Genomic DNA, 17,647 nt, shown 5'->3' with positions numbered 1-17,647 from the left:
TAAATAGAGACTATCGTACGTATGGACTGGCCAGCCAGTCCACACGTACCTAGTCCACAGTCTACCTAGAGCATCCCAGACTCAGCTTGTCTGGGATGCTCTAGGTAGACATGTTACTGCTCTTAATCTCCCCCCCCCCTTCCCAAAACCTTGAGGGACTTAGGAGAGCTTTGCAGGAGCAATGGCTATTACCCACTGAGCTTCTGGATACCATTATAAACAGTATGAAACATCGTGAGTGCTGTACTGCTATGAGGGGTGACCACTTTCCTTATTGAGGTACTTTAAAAATGTCATTTTGACCTTTTGATTTTGACTATTGTTTTCATTTATCCATTTTGTTTACTGAAGCAAACTGTTTATTTGCAATTTATGGAAACCAGTGTAGTATCGAATACGTTTTTATTAACACTGAGTTATTAGATAGCCGGAAATGATCTTGGTAAAATGTCCTGACTGGGTAATATTAAGCTATCGTTATGATAGCTCTTGACGCTTGATATCTGTAATGGACATAAAGTTGCAAGTTTCAGTTTTCAGTCCTGAATGTTGAGAATCATGATTGTGAAACCGTATGTACGAGGTGCTATCCAAAAGTTCGGGGAATTTGAATCGTGCGCTCGAACCGGTTATAGTACGGCCTTCTACCGATATAAGGGATGAGCAATACCCTTTGTGAATCGGTATGCCCACAGCCGGCAAGCTGAGAGGCTGCGTACTTGGGTTACGTGCTTTCTTGTAACCTCGTGTTTTAGTGGTTTTCGGCGATTTTCTTCTCCAGCTGAAATGGCGGATTTTAAGGAGAAAGAATCTGCTTAAAAGTGCTTTAAGTTCGCAGCAATATCAAGTACCATGTTTTTGACATCCAAGGCATTGTCCACAAGGAATTCTTTCCCACCTGGTCAAACTGTCATTGGCAAGTTTTGCTGTGAGGTTTGGTTTTAAAGGGCGAGCATTCGGTGCAAACGTTCAGAAAAGTGGAAGAACAAGACTGGGTTCTTCATCATGACAACGCTTCCAAGTTCCTGGCTTCCAAGACACGGTAGCCATTCTCTATCTCCTATATTCGCCTAACCTCTTCCTCTGGCGATCCAGACACAATCGTAGGAAGTGCTCGACACAGCCACACTCGAGAACTTTCAGGGATGCATGGAATCGTGAAAAAAACCACTGGGCTCGCTGTACTTGCCTAAAGGAACGAATTCGAAGGAAACAGTGGAAATTTGGAGTTAGGGTAAGTATTTTTTTTATTTAATCATTAAGGGGATACAAATCCCTTGTTGTTCAATTGCCAGTAAGCAAAACTCTGAGATCGAGAACTACGGATCTATGAGTTTCATATATACTGAAAAACTGTCGGCGAATCCAAGTGTAAATGACCACTTGGTAGTACAACACCAAGCAACTCGAAGCAAAAGTGGAGCAAGCTCCCTCACTATCTTTGATATTTTCTCATAATGTAAAAACACATCCCCTAGGGGATATAATACTGTAATTACATTATGAGGAGAGGTCACTACCCAGACCGGTTTCAACCTTTTTTGAGATCTCATCAGTGAGTAGGTAGACCTGGAAGATAACAAGGTTTAAGTGAAAAGAACTTACATACCTTTACTATAAGAATGCCATAAAGGTGTTATAATATACAAACACACCTTTATGGCATTCTTATAGTAAAGGTATGTAAGTTCTTTTCACTTAAACCTTGTTATCTTCCAGGTCTACCTACTCACTGATAAGACCTCAAAAAAGGTTGAAACCGGTCTGGGTAGTGAGCTCTCCTCATAATGTAATTACAGTATTACATCCCCTAGGGGCTGTGTTTTTACATTATGAGAAAATATCAAGGATAGTGAGGGAGCTTGCTCCACCTTTGCTTCGAGTTGCTTTGGTGTTGTACTACCAAGTGGTCATTTACACTTGGATTCACCGATAGTTTTTCGGTATATATGAAACTCATAGATTCGTAGTTCTCGAACTTAGAGTTTTGCTTAATGGCAATTGAACAACAAGGGATTCGTATCCCCTTAATTATTATTAAGGATGCCAGAAAAATAGCCGTTTGGCTTTCAATTTATGTTATTTTTTTATTTATTTTTATTTTTTTTAAATGATCAAATTCTCCGAACTTTTGGGTAGCATCTCGTATGCACTTCATCACGAAATCCGGTCTGCTCACACAGACTTTACAAAACTTGTGTAAGTGTAAAATTAATAGATTGAAATTCTCATTCCTCCAAAATTCTGTTCTAGATATAGATTCTGCCTGCTTTATCGATTTCCGTTATTCAGTCAAGGATATGGCTGACCCATTCGAAAGCGTGACTTGTTGTGGGGACTGTTATAAAACTTAGCTGAAAAGACTGGAGACTCAAACTATTTCATAGTATTTCAAGAATTAATGTTTTTGAAGGAATATTTGTAATTATAACCTTGGCATTTCATCACTGATGTCTAGTAGTCAGTTTAGATCAAAGTTGCTCATAAAAAGGTCGTTGGGTAAATAGCACTTCACATCCTGTTAAAATAACTTTTTGACTTGAAACTGATCCCTCGTGGTTGTGCTACTTACGATGAGTGCAAATGAGGTAACCTTGACCCTGTACTCTCTTTAAGCACATAAAGCATGATTGCGTTGTTTTCTGCTATAATGAAATTCAGTTAATCTGAACTGGTTTCTGCTACTAGGTGTTGTGTTAGCACGTTTCAAAACTTGAATCGCACTTACTCAATACTGATATCATGTTTATTAAAAATGTGTATATATATATATTTTTTTTTTCATAATAAAACGTTTGTCATATAGATTACATATTAGGTAAATGCTCCAATGAACCAAAAAAAAAAATCATTATGCAAAATTCATGGAATTTGTCCGAATAATCAGTTAGACTAAAGTACATTAGGACTGTATATAAGACAATTGGCTTTCTCCATCTCGTGTTGATATTTATTGAAAACATTAAACTTAGGACAACGCTACTTCACGAACGATAATAGTATTATAAATACACATTTAGTTAATGAAGAGAAACTTGTTAGTCGATTTTGATGGTTATCTATAGAATCTCGTTTTGAATTTCATGTTATAACCATATTAGCGTTTCATTAGTAAATAGTAAGTTTTTTGCGAGTAGTAAAATGTGTAATATTCGCATTGAACGCTAGTTATGTACCATAATTTTGTACGTAGTCTATAACAATGACAAGCACTATCCTGATTATTCCTTGTAAAAGTGGTGTTGTTGGAATTATTAAAAAGTTTTGTGCAGGGTCATGTTAGTTTGAATCTCAGGTTATTGATTTAATTGTATATTTAAGCAAAGAAAGGCTTGCATCTTTCTGTAAAAAATAAAAACAGCAAAGTGATGATAATAACAACTAAAGTGCGCACTATAAATATTGAATGTTCATTGAAGTGTTTGGATAGTGCATAACTTTGATTCTATCCTATAAATGTTGTCAATGATCTGATTATTTATTCATAACAATATAAGCTGTTCAAACATAAAGTTAAGACGAAAAATTTAACTAGTTTTGCTCTATTTACATTTAAATTGGAATTATTTTAGTTTTTCAATTAAGTAAAAGGCTTAGTGTGTCAGTAACCTTTTAATACTTCTCAGTCCACTATAATAGACAGAGGTTGAGTGGACTGGAATAAATTTTTGCTTTATGGATTTCAGGTGCATATGTGAATAATATACTGTATTTCATTGAAAATGTGACAGATATGACTGAAACTACTCTTCCTGTCTTTTTATGAAGGGCTTTAGTCTTTCTATCAAATCAGAATCGATTTGATAAAAAGCTGAGAATGAAATAATGCGAATGCATGATATAATTGCTGAGATATATTCCTTTCCTTCCACGCCTATTTAAGTCCTTCGAAATGATATGAGGCTCCTCCGTAGCTCAGTCAGTATAGACCAGTGATGGCGAACCTTTTTACCCCAAGTGTGTCAGACATCTTTTTTTTTTTTTTTTTAATATTGACGTTGTTGATGTGCCACTTGCATTATAAATTTAACTACATAATCATAGATGGTGACTTATACATATCATATTAGGCTATTTATTTAATAGGACATTGATATAAAATCTATGAATTCATATTATACAATTCATTTAATAAAGTGAAATTACAAACTTACATTACATTGAATGACTTTTCTGTTGCTGAGTACTGGTAGAAAGTTGCTTTATAGAAGGGCTATAGTGTGTACATTTTAATGCTACACAGGCAGCGTTCAAATCATTGCTCAATCTATTTCTCCCTTTCGATTTGATATTATTTAAGGAAGAAAATAGAGTTTCACAAGAGTATGTAGAAGAGAAAATTGTTAGAAGAGCTTTAGCAAAGATTTTGAGAGCATGAAAGTTTTCGGGAAGGCTTATCAATAACACCATATTGTTTCTATCAATATCTCTATCAATGACACCATATTGTTCAGTCCAGGCATCTTGGAAATTTCTTCCTTTCTGTGAAAATTTGAGTTTTTTATTAGTGCTAGCTGCCATTGTAAGAGGGTTCACAAATTAAAAAATAGCATAATTATATACAGCAGTAATTAAGCAGTAATAATTAATAAGAACTTACAATTACTGGAAATGAATTGTACATCAGCAACTCAAATTACTTAAGTGGCAGACCATGCAAGACTACCACTACTTCTTTCAGCAGGGTTGCCAAATTTATAACCGGTAAGTTCGTAGCAACCTTGTTATGTTTTACTCTCTATCATGCTACTAAATAGCAGCTATTTAGTTTTGTTGCGACGTCATCGTAAGTTGTTACTATTTGCATTATTTAACGAAATTTACTATTTCAATAAATTCAATATTTAATGCTGCGAATTATATTTTCTGTTAAATTGGTTTCAAATATGTTTAGAACTTGTATTACTCAGTTGAGAGACTTGGAATGCATGCATGAACAAATTTCACACTGAAGTCAAATGAAAACTTTAAGTTTATAATATATAAAGCACGTATTTATAAGTTTGTATCGTATAATATTGATAATAATTTTTATGTTTGTATCGTATAATATTGATAATTTTTATAAGTTTTTATAATATCATATGACTATGCATGAATTATAATCATTAAGAAAGAAAACATAAACTTAAAACACTCATTGTTTATAGGCTAGTTACAAAATAAAATAGAAATAGGCTAACTATAAAATATAATTCTTTCATTGAACCGAAACCGACCTTTGCCTTAACTGAGAGCGATCTTACACGATTTATCGCAGTATTCTTCATCAGAATACCAATATCTTTCAACATCTAAGGTGTGTCACCTGAAACCCCTCAAGTGTGTTAGTGCTGGCACACGTGTCATAGGTTCGCCATCACTGGTATAGACGAAGCCCTTTGGTCAGAAAGACCTGGGTTCGATTCCCGTCCAAGATGTGAGGAACCTTTATCTGATCTCTTTCGACTAAAGGTGAGTTAGCCGGTCTCATACGGAGGTAGGGATTTTTTTCCACCCGGAAACTCAGGTTTTTCGCCCCCTCCTCCCAGAACAGGCAAAACGGCCCCGTAAACACACGTGGATTACAGTCATGAATACGTCCCAGTCATATGCCGATCCCGGATAAAATAGGGAGGTGGGGAAAGCAATGATGAACTACCTTGTAAAAATCTCACCAGGAATATTTTGTGGGCAAAGCATACAAAGTCACCTACGTTCGGAAACGACCGAAAGGGAAAATCAGTCAGTCAGTCAGAAATTATATGTATATTATGTGAATTGAGTTATAGAACAAATACTGTTCGTTATATCGGTATTGAATCGATTATTCGAAATATTTTTAGCTTAACCCTTTCTGCCCTAGTGATTCCAATTGGAATCACTAACTTTCTTGGCCTTCATAGCCCATATTACGTGACGAATGATTCCAATTCTGAAATGATTCATCGAAAATGAATCATTTCATTTTCAATGATTCATTGAAAATGCAATTTCCATGAATCATTGAAAAAAAATACATTTTCATTTTCTGAAAAATGAAAATGTATTTTTCAGAAAAATACTTGATATCTTTGCTTTTTTAGACCTAAAGACAAAATAAATAGAAAGAAAAATTTTTTCACTTGTAAAAAAAAATTCAGGTCAGAAAGGGTTAAGAAGTTAGCCGTTCTCATACGGATATAATAGATCTTTTTATGCAAAACAGGCAGATCAACCAGAGAACACAGGCCATTAACAGACATACATTTGGGGGGGGGGATAGAGATTTGTAATATGAAGTTGCCTCCCGCGATGAATCCTGGCACTCCATTGAGGTGTCATGCAATAATAACATGCTGCTTTTTTATCAATAAATCATTAAAAAACATGTATTATGTTGATTTGTTTTAATTACAATAGTGAAAAATGCTATGTCATCATACATATCTTGAATAATTTATACTACAGCTGGAGCTAAGTTTGTGTTCTATTTTAAGTCAAAAGCCCTATCATTAATGCATTTATATTTAGAGTTTATGGACGTGAAACGACTACGGTAATCATTTGAGTGCTGCACTACTTTATCTGTGGTGATTTATATAATGGTTATTATCTACCTAACTTCGCAAACTTGTTTTGTAAACGTATTTCGGGCCTCAACGAGAATGGAATTACATTTATCCATTTCTCTCATATACATCTAGGCCAGAAACCATACCGTTATCTCAAGGACAGTATGCTAGATCTTCGATCGCTTTTGTTTGCCGTGTGTTAAGTTTGGTTCATGAAATGTATTCATATTTTTGATATATTTTGTTTAGACCATGAAGGGAGCACTTTTAAATAGTGTGCAGTTCTATTCGTTGATTAGCACTTCTGAATCGTATAAAGTTATGACTTACCAACATCATTATCTATTCTACCAGCAATTTTCCTACCTCTGTATGATGCACGCACTAAACGATAGTGGCTATTTGTTACTGACTATATTTGCATCCTAATGTTACCTAGGACAATTTATCTTAACAATAAGCAGTACTACGATGTATACGTTTTATCACATCTTCAGATGCTACTTCGTTACTGCTGGTCAGTTAGGTTGCCCCGACACTGCGCTGTCTTATACAGGATGTAATAAATCAAACATCATTCTGTTTGTAACAAATAACAAACGTTTTCGTGCTCTGACCTAGACTCGTTTTGTAGAATATTTGTAGTTCCAACTTGCATTTTGTACTCCATATAATTAAGATTTCCAGCTCCCTTCTTGCATATTGTTATCCTGTTAATATGTAGGTGTATATCCAAGCAGTTATTGCGATAGGTAAAAAAACAAAATTTAATCACTGATTGAGGCGATAAGGATAATTAGTTGGACGATGTATAAAAAAAAAGCGTTAAATATATCCGAAGGGAGTAAGGCTATCGTTTTTAAATTAAAAATGAATTTAAATTAAACTTATTTAAATGCAAATGGCCACACAGACAGAGCCATTCTCATGCAAAAGAACATATTTTATTCTATATTTATTGAATTGTTATGAGACATTGTATGAAGATATTTGCCTCAGGAAAATGTCTGGAGAATATATTAATTAGTCGTATATTTATCCTCTCTTAAGACCTTTGTCGTTTTTTTTTTTCTTCTGCACAATTTGCTATTTGTCATATACAAATTGGGGAAAAAACAAAAATTGAAAAAGAGGTAACGACATTGTGTACGCACTCGAGTGAATCCTTGAGTCTCTTCCCTCCTGGTTAATCAAACACGGTTTTCTGACCTTTTGATGTTAAATTTATTGTAAAAAGTATCAATCTTGAATGGGATAACATTTGGATTAAGATGAAATTAGAATAAGATGTTAATTACATTTGGGAGTGCATTCCTTGTTTTTGGAATTCATATGCTTTAAACAATGACCGTTAGATGATTTCACCGTTTTTTTTTTTTTTGGAGGGGGGGGGGAAGAAGAAGAAAGAAGGTGCATGAAGTAGTTTTTTTTTTTTCCTATTTGAACGGTCAGTAAATTTGTTCTCATGTCATTCTTTTTGTTTTTCTGCTGAACTCCGGTTTTAACTTATGATGTTGGGCACACTCGAGCTAGTCCTCAATTTTCCTTGACCTCTCTATAGATTTTCATTTTTCATGAACAATATATCGGTATATAAAAAACAAAAGTCAACGAAAGATTTCTTAATCTAACCGTAGCAACTATAAACTAAAGACCATATCTTTATTATTGTATTGATTTTACTAAAAAAAAATTAACACAATCGTTATATATTTGCATACTTGCACAGAACCTTCGTCACTCTGTCGAGTGGAAAGAACTGGGTTCGAATCCATCTAGGATACGAAGAATCTATATAAGAACTTTCAGCTGAAGGTGAGTTAGCCAATCATTGAGGTAGCAAGATTTTTTCCCTTCTGAAATTGGTATTTCATCCTGCAGAACCAGGCATACAGGCAAGAAGAACGCATGCATTAAGCAAACAAGTACTACCTTCAAATCCAAATAGCCTGTTTTTCATTATGAAAAATATCCCCTTTCTACAGGCTGTGAAAAGCTAGATAGGAAAGTTGAATTTTATATGAAGTTAATTTTTTAATAGCACTTTTGAATCCAGGTACTTTGAGTTGGTAGTATCCTTACGTTCTCTTTCATAATTCACAAAAGACAGTGATCAACGTTTCAGGTCTCTTCCCAACTCAAAAGATTTAATGGAAATTATTCATTATCGTGTATACGAACGAACAATGTTCCCTTTAGAGGACTATACTGCAGCTTTTCTTCAGTGTTGCTTCAGAGAAAGTTTTTCATTTTGACTGTGCAAGTGAAGTGTTTTAACAAGAAGAATCTAGGTGGTGGAGAGAGAAATGCTACTAGCATGCCCTAGACCAGTGTTTCCCAAACTGTGGTCCGCGGACCCCCGGGGGTTCACGGGATAGTTTATTTTCATTAAACTTTATCTTATCATGTTGCTCACACTTGTAGGCCAAGTGTGAACAACAGGTGTGAGCAACATGATATTTGCAATACTGTTAAGAATATGAACATATCCATTTATAACAGTATTGCATTGTCATAAATGACACATTTAGTGTTGTAAAATTGTAATTTATTATTTCATCTTTATGATTTCCATTTTAGATTTTATGGGGACCGCGGTGAATTAACATTCGCTACAGGGTGGGGTGGGGGGAGTCTGAACCATCAAAAAGGTTGGGAAACACTGCCCTAGACCAAACTAGATAACTTGATACGAGAACTTTTACTCGTACTTCCACTGTTTGGTTGGAGAATATTTGGTGGCGGGGGGGGGGTAGCGTGATAATTTCTCCTGCAGTTGTTAAGCGACTCTAAGAAATAGTCGGAAGATATCAAATTGGAAGCATTTGAACTTGCTCAGATTTGATTGCAGTTTAAAGAAATGTGTCAGCGTCTATATTTCCTTGTAGAACGTTGTATAAAGGCGTAGACTGACTTCTAAGTTTCCAGGGAATGCCTTTTAAACAAACTTATTGTTAATCATTCTCTGTTGAGATGGAGTTGCTGCAGATGATCGAGGACTCATCCTTGGTACATCGGAAAGAAACGAAAGACGTAGGACTTCAACATTTGATTACAAGACTCTTGTTCGTATTTATGCATATCAGGTATAATTTATTTTATGCCATTTAACTAGGTTAGCCTTTATTGGATAAAGTGGATGAGTTCTTGCAAAAAAAGACCAACCAGTGGGTTAGCGCAGCCAGCTGAAAGTCACAATATTATGCTCAAATTCGGATTGGTTAAGATTATAACAATCAGCTGACGCTATGAGACGCGTGGATGAGTTTATAAATTGTGTGTTTTCTTTGAGACTAGTGTATTATGTCTGTAAATTGTATGTATGATCAGATTAATGATGAAAAATCTATGTTTCTGGGAGGAAAACTCGGTTCCTAGTTAAAGGGGTTTCAGTATATTCGATTTTGTCCCCATCCTTTCAGAATACTTCAATGGGCACTGCATTGCCAAACGGCAACCTTTTGCTGTTTATATAAAAAAAAAAAAAAAAAAAAGAAGAAGAAGCGAGTAACTTGTATAAATGACTTTTCAACAAGTGATATTCACACATTCTTCCATTTCAAGAGTTCCGGTTAAATAAAATAAATAATTAAATAAAAATAAATCCTTGTTCGTATTCTTCAAATTTATTTATTTATTTATTTTGCCATTTTCATTCTAGATTGTATCGGTTGAGTAGTATGGGAGAAGGGCATTGCTGAATTATGCAGACTCTCCCTCCCCCCAACTGGTGTTTCATCTCACAAAACAGGTAAAGTATGCCGGAGAATGCACGTAGTTAACAGACGCACTTACCTCGTAGCCTTTGTTTCTTCGGTTATAATCCCAGTCAAATTAAGACAGTTAAATCAAGAACAACAAAAAAAAGTTTATTACTATTTAGGACGGTTCTTAAAATTTCTTATATAAGTATAGTTGGTATAATACATGGTAATCAAGTGTTGGCTTGAAGAAACTACTACGACGACCAGTTTGAACGAAGTATTACGCATAGTTACTTGATTTAATACGCAATTTAAATGCGAACTGCAGTTTAGTTTAATATATCTTTAAACAATGGTAAAAGATGCCATAAACCCATTAGCCGACTTTGGCAGGTTTCTCAATCTTTCTGTTTTCTTATCTTAAAGATAATGCTGAAATTTTTTCCTGGCAAATACTTCGTTATCACGATTCCAAAACTAATTTATCTAACTTGAACATACCTCTGAAGCATAAAACAAACACAGATATACGCTTAAGTTTTACTTATTTTTGGTGTTTGAAAAAGATGGCTTGTTCTGCTGTATGTTGTTTGATTGGGGGGGGGGGGGGGTATTTATGGAAGTGTAGATATCCGATTTTTAGAAATTTATATATGTTAAAATTTCTCATCCTTGTGCAAAAATAAATATATAAAAATAAAGTATAATAATAATATAAATCATTTCACCCAGCACTTTTTGCATTTCAGGAGTACCGTTTAAATACAGAATATCCGTATTGTGATATTTTGAGATGGCTTTGGATTTAATTTTCTAATAGTTTTTTTGTCTAAGGTAAGGGATATTACATCCCGTATTGTTTCTTAGCCGAATAAGAAACTCAGAGTTTCATGCCGAATATAGAAACTATATAAAGTTCGGCGATTCCAAGCGTAAGCAAATACCTGGATAGTGCAGCACCTGACACCCATTTGGTTGTGCAAGCTGAGGCAACTCATAGTAAGGGTGGAGCAAGCTCCGATCACTATTCTTGGTATTTACCCATAAGGTGAACTTAGCTCCTAGGAGCTATTACTGTTCTACATTATGAGAGAAGGTCACTACCCAGACCGTTTCAACCTTTATTGAGGTCTCATCAGTGAGTAGGTAGACCTAGTTAATACCAAGTTTGTAGGCGAACAGAACTTACTTCCCTTCTATGAGAATTGCCAAGAAGGCAATTATTCGGCTAAGAAACAATATGGGATGTAATATCCCTTAACTTAAATAAGTTCATGTCGCCGAATTGAAGCCTTTGGCTCTTCATATAATTAGTAATTTATTAGGATACCTTCTTAGCAATTCTCATAGAAGGGATGTAAGTTCTGTTCGCTACAAACTTGGTAGTAACTAGGTCTACCTACTCACTGATGAGACCCCAATGAGGGTGGAAACCGGTGCCGGGCGGATCTGGCTTTGAGAGGCTCCACTTGGAGGTAGGTTTTTGCCTGTCTCTGAGTGGGGCCACCGCTGAGATTATGGCTCTGCTTGGTGGTGGGGTGAGCCTACCACTGGGTAGAGCCAATGCTAAGAAGTTCTTCTCGGTGACGGGGTGAGCCTGTCATCGAGTGGAACAACGTTGAGTTGGGCGATCTTTCGGGATCGTCTTATTTTTAGAGCCCGCTTCACCTATACATAAGGTTGAAACTGGTCTGGGTAGTGACCTTCTCTCATAATGTAGAACAGTAATACAGCTCCTAGGAGCTAAGTTCACATTATGGGTAAATACCAAGAATAGTGATGGGAGCTTGCTCCACTCTTACTATGAGTTGCCTCAGCTTGCACTACCAAATGGGTCAGGTGCTGCACTATCCAGGTATTTGCTTACGCTTGGAATCGCCGAACTTTGTATAGTTTCTATATTCGGCATGAAACTCTTTGAGTTTGTTATTCGGCTAAGAAACAATATGGGATGTAATATCCCTTAACTTAAATAAGTTCATGTCTCCGAATTGAAGCCTTTGGCTCTTCATATAGTTAGTAGTTTTTTTGTCATTTTCATGCTAGATTGTGTCTGATAAGAATCTGAATAGTATGAGAGAGGGGTATTGCTGAATTATAATTTTGTCGAAGTTCGTGTAGTCCTTGTATTTATGCATACAGAGAAATTTAACTTCTGGATTAAACTAGTTAGAAATTAAATACAACGTGATAATAGTATTGCGTTTGGGATGTTAATAAACATTACTAACGGCTGTTGAGCCTCCGCAGCTCAGTCGGTTTCAACGAAGCTCTTTATTTTTGGATAAACATTGGATTTGAATTACTAAAGAAAGAGCCAAAAGTCTTCAGTTTGGCGATGTAAAATTACATAAGTAAAGTGGATTGTAGATCCACTTTTTTTTCGACATTCGGCATTATTTCAATGCCGAATGTCTGTAGAAACTATGAAAGTTTCTAATCCTCGCAAGCTAAGAAAACTTCGGGGATGCAGAGGATTGTATTCTCATAGGCTCTCAGGTCAACTTACGACACTTTCATAGTTTCTACAAACATTCGGCTTTGAAATAATAATGGATCCACTTTACCTGTGTAATAGAATTTTTGAATCCCGTCTAGGACGCAAAGAACCTTTAATTACAGCTTAATTGAAGGGTGAGTAACTGGTCTCATACAGTGGTGGAAGGGTTTCATTCGCAACCGGATATACGGATCAGACGAACACATAAAATAGGCTAACCACCTAATCTTAAAATTACTGTTACGAAAGCCAATTCGGACAGGTCGCAGGTCTTAAGGATCTGTAAATACGGATTATTATTAACGAGTGTTACCTAATAAATGCAAATGAAATAAAATGGCAAGATTAGTGTGAGAATATAAGTGGAAAATAACATTCATTGGGCGAGATGAGTATTCTTGAAGGGCAATTAAAATCGCCGATTGCTGAAGAACAACTTCATTCTGTGCATCGTCGGTGGCCCTGTATACAGTGCATTTTAGTCTTCGTGTAAAGTGAGGTGTTGCTAGATTTTAACAATGAAATTACATGATAATTTTAAATATTGTATTTCATCAAAATGAATTGTTCCATTTTCAAGTTGTTTCATGAGGACTACCGATCTACAGATGACGGTAATAGGCATTGTTCACTTGCGAACGACCTGAAAATGCAAGTTTAACTAAAAGAACTTTTTTTTTCTTGAAAAATTGTATTATATTTTCTGAATATAGACTTGTCATTTTCAAATCTGCCTTTTTTTTTTTTTTTTGGAGATTTTTAAAAAGTTTTTAAAAATCTCCAAAACTTCATTTTACTCTTTTCACTTTTGCATTTAGCAGAAATGGGATCATGTTCGCGAAGAATAACTAATATGCTTAACATTCGCCCTTTTAAGATTGGAGACGGTAGATCCATTATCTCAGGTATTGAACCAAATCGGATATTTTGTAATACACGGATATCACGTGTAATATGTATAATATGAAAGGTATCTATATCCATGGTAGGGCAGTGTTTGTTGACTCCCTTATAGTTCGACACTTGTTCTGTGCAGTAGATATGACCTTTTCGAAATACAGTATTTTCATTTAATGTGAAAACACATGACAACACATTTGAGTTCTATTTCCGAAATACTTTTTTTTTTTTTTTTAAGTGAAAACACACGACACACTTGGGTTTTATTTACATTTTTTGTATTTTGTTAAAAGATCATGAAAGCATCCTGTTAAGTTTTTCTAAACCTGGCCTTTTGATATGTAATGAGTTCAGATTATATTTTAAACTGTAGTTAGTTATCCATTGACCATTTTCAAACCAATCCTACCATTATGCCTATATGCATTTAAAGGAAAGAACATTATGCAAAAAACGAGTTTTCATGTATTCTTGACATTGCCTTTATGATTGAGCCACAATACTGATAGTGTGACAAATTTCAATACTCAGAATTGTTGCTAGGCATCTGCACTTCTGTTCCATTTTATTTATTTATTTTTCTCTCCCCTTCCCTTCCTCCGTGAAAGGTTATGTGCAATTATTAGTTAGGGGTCTTTGCACCGGCTGTCTTTTTTGTGTACATAAAAAGCGATACTTTTTCTTTCCTGAAACCGTTGCTGAACTTCAAATTCTAACCGCAGAGTGTGATCTACTATCTGAGTACCCGAGTGTCGAAATATAGGGTCAGTGCAAGGTTATTAACGATCACTTCATTCGTAATAGCTAAAGATTCACTTTAAACTCTTATCACCAAGACTGCTGAGAAAGAGACACATTCATTGCATCGTTGTTAGAAATCTGCTAGTGTGCGTCAGAACCGGTTTTCACTGTCTTAAGAAACCACCTTAGTATAGACCTATTATATGTAAGGAAGAAATGCAGTAAGTTGTCCTTTTTATCATGCAGTATCATTTGCAGTTAATGAATAGTTTTAATTAAGAAGTACTGAAATTACCGATTACATTAGTAACTCAATGCGTGTGTTAGTTTCTTTCTCCCCTTTCACTAGTTTCTGGAGGGTTACATGTTAAAATTACACTGCCAAAATTGCACAAGGAAGAAATTACACAGGGAAGAAATTACATATAGATAAAAATACACTAAGAAAAAATTACACAAATTTGAATATTCACACCGAAGTGTTTTACTTTAGTTTTTAAATTTTTATGATGAATTTTATATTTATTTTTCGGATAAGAGTTCCGTTAATTTTGTAATACTTTATAAGACCTACCTGTTGACTTTAATTCGATTAAAATATTATTGGTATTTTGTTGTCAAATTAAACACAAACTTTCTTAATATTGCAAATATTACTTTTATTTTAAAAAATAATAAAAAACAAACACTAAGTCATATAAGCTATACAACGTAAAAAATCCAATCGTCTATTAGAGTCGTAATTTTGTACAATATTTGAAATACGTTGTTTTAACGAAATGTACCGACGTCTTGGGTTTCGTTGACCAGTTAAATGCTGCAAATAGTTTGTATGTTGTAAAGATAATTCTTTAACAATGTTATCCAAAATTTTCCAAACAGTTGGATGGAAACACTGAAAGAGAGACTGAAGTCCATAGTGCCATCCTTCGATACAATTTGTAGTTCTATCTATACGGTTGGCTGCAGAGTGTCTATGGTTCCAAGTAGAAATACTGAATAGAGGTTGTCTATAAGTGCCGTTCCTGAGCTGTCGACCTCGAATATATGTACGTTTGAAGTAAAGGAGAACTTGCTCGATTTGTTCATTATATTCGTCTAAATTAGAGAACAGATCAGCAACTTCTAAAAATGTTTCTAACACTTCTTCTTCTGGCAAACGTGCAAGTGATTATAACACTTTAATGTGCACTGCAAATGACTGATTGGATTCATATAGAAATTTTATATATGAATTCCACATTCATTTACTTTGCGTATAATAGATTGTGATAAGTGGAAAAAGCAGCCTTCGATGTTTTCAAACACGGCACGGAAAGCATTCATTGCTGCTGTTTCAAAATCGGTCAAAATTTTTCGTGGTCGAGCTTGAGGAAGTTTCTCCAGTAACATGTTCAGCATCTTCACGTATATTTCGTCCTTTTTTCCCTGGTAGAAGATCCAGTAGACAAGGAAAAACGACGCCTGAATCATATTGGACATGGATACTGTATAACTGATAATATATTTCTGGAACCACTTTAAATGTACCATCTGCTAGCCAAAAATCGTTAACTACAAGTTGATCTAGAAGAGTCTTGTGACCAATTAGTATTATACGTCCTGGATCTTCTGCCCCGGAATCATGAATAATCCATTTAGAGTATTTCTCTGGTATTTCAAAGTTTTTGTTATCTGAATTTGACGGAACTTATCCGATTGTTTTAGCTTTGGATCTATTTAATCGCCTCGTCATGGAGCTCTTCTTCGGTAGGCACATTTTTAATCCGTCTGATCACTAAACTGTTAGCTATAATTGCGCGAGCCGTTGCGCCTGGATTCGACATATATCTTTTCATTTGATTTGCAAGTTGATGAGCTTCAGATTCAAAAGTCCTATTAACATGACAGTGTTCTGAAGACTCACGGATAATCTTGTTGTCTCTGGTATGGAGCAGCGATCGACAATGTAAAGTTCTAAACTTTGCATAACGCCAATGAATAGTTCCGAAAGCAGTTTCACGGTGATGAACAAACTCGAATCCTTTGTAAATTATAATTTGACCACTTTTATTACTAACGCCGTACTCAAAATCAGCCATGGGTAAATTAAAAATTAATTAAAATAATTAATCATGAAATTTATTAACTCGCACATTATACACTAGTTGTATTACGAGTCACTAAACTAGAACTGAAGAATGCAAGACAAAAATTTACTTATATATACCTTCACCCAAACAATTCTTAGAAATTCTTGAGCAGTTCATGGTGATTAACAATTGTCGATTGGTTTTACCTTAGGAAATTATTCCTTGTAAATCTGAGGTAAGTACTAATTAGGGTAGCTAATCACTACATCATTTTGAGTTTCCAACTCAACCACCTCTCTAATCCCCTTGCCCAAATCTGCACTAGTGATTTACCTTTTGCTGGTTATAAATTTTGAACAATTTTTGGTAAATTTTATTTTATGTGTAATTTCTTACTTGTGTATTTTTTCCTTTTAATTTTTTTCTTAGTGTATTTTTATCTGTGTACTTTTTTCTTTGTTTTTGCTTCCCTGTGTAATTTCTTAATTTCGTAATTTTGAAATTACTTGTGTAAATATTTTCCTACTTGTGTATAATTAATCACAAAATTTATTAACTCGCACATTATACACTAGTTGTATTACGAGTCACTAAACTAGATTTTTTCCTTTTAATTTTTTTCTTAGTGTATTTTTATCTATGTGTAATTTTTTGTTTAATTTCTTAATTTCGTAATTTCTTACTTGTGTATTTTTCCTTTTAATTTTTTTCTTAGTGTATTTTTATCTATGTGTAATTTTTTCTTTGTGTAATTTCTTCCCTGTGTAATTTCGTCCTCGTGTAATTCTTGCAGTGCAATTTTATCCCGTGTAATTTTGTCCTGACACGTTCTGGAGATTCTATCCATTATGAGAATGATCATTTGTCCAAAGAGCGTGTAAGGATGTGTCTGAAACAGAATGGGATAGGAGAGAATAATTATCCCGAAAAAAAAAAGCCATTTTATCTCTTAACCTTCCACCAGCAAATCTGAAATCATTTTAATATATCAAGGTTTGATCCTAGGAGCAATTGTAGGATTTGGAAGAGGTGTTGATTGATTCTGTAAGAATCGGAAATAAAATTTCTGGATGGGAGTTAAATAACAAAAGATATAGCCTTAGTTAAATAACTAAGGCTATATATATATATTTACTGTATATATATACATATATATATATTTTTTTTGTGTGTGTGTGTGTGTGTGTGCCTCCCACC

The 17,647-nt window shown here is 34.7% G+C and overlaps 1 protein-coding gene across 3 annotated transcripts in view; it reads left to right on the top strand.

Moving 5' to 3' along the window:
* The window catches only part of LOC150102479 (uncharacterized), a 547,971-nt gene that overhangs the window by 103,772 nt on the left and 426,552 nt on the right, over positions 1–17,647 (top strand). Inside the window, exon 2 of one of the 3 annotated variants that reach the window (XM_090399124.1) lies at positions 10,195–10,284. The exons of the other annotated variants lie outside the window; for them this stretch is intronic. The gene's annotated coding sequence lies outside the window, so the exon portion shown is untranslated. The remainder of the gene's footprint in view (positions 1–10,194; positions 10,285–17,647) is intronic. 3 annotated transcript variants of the gene reach the window in all.

Source organism: Typopeltis vanoorti, chromosome 10 (assembly GCF_054136105.1).
Source record: "Typopeltis vanoorti isolate ZY-2024b chromosome 10, IOZ_Tvanoo_1.0, whole genome shotgun sequence".
In the NCBI taxonomy this organism is placed as follows: Eukaryota; Metazoa; Arthropoda; class Arachnida; order Uropygi; family Thelyphonidae; genus Typopeltis; species Typopeltis vanoorti.
Note: the sequence above shows the minus strand (reverse complement) of the source record. Positions and strands in the feature narration are given on the sequence as shown.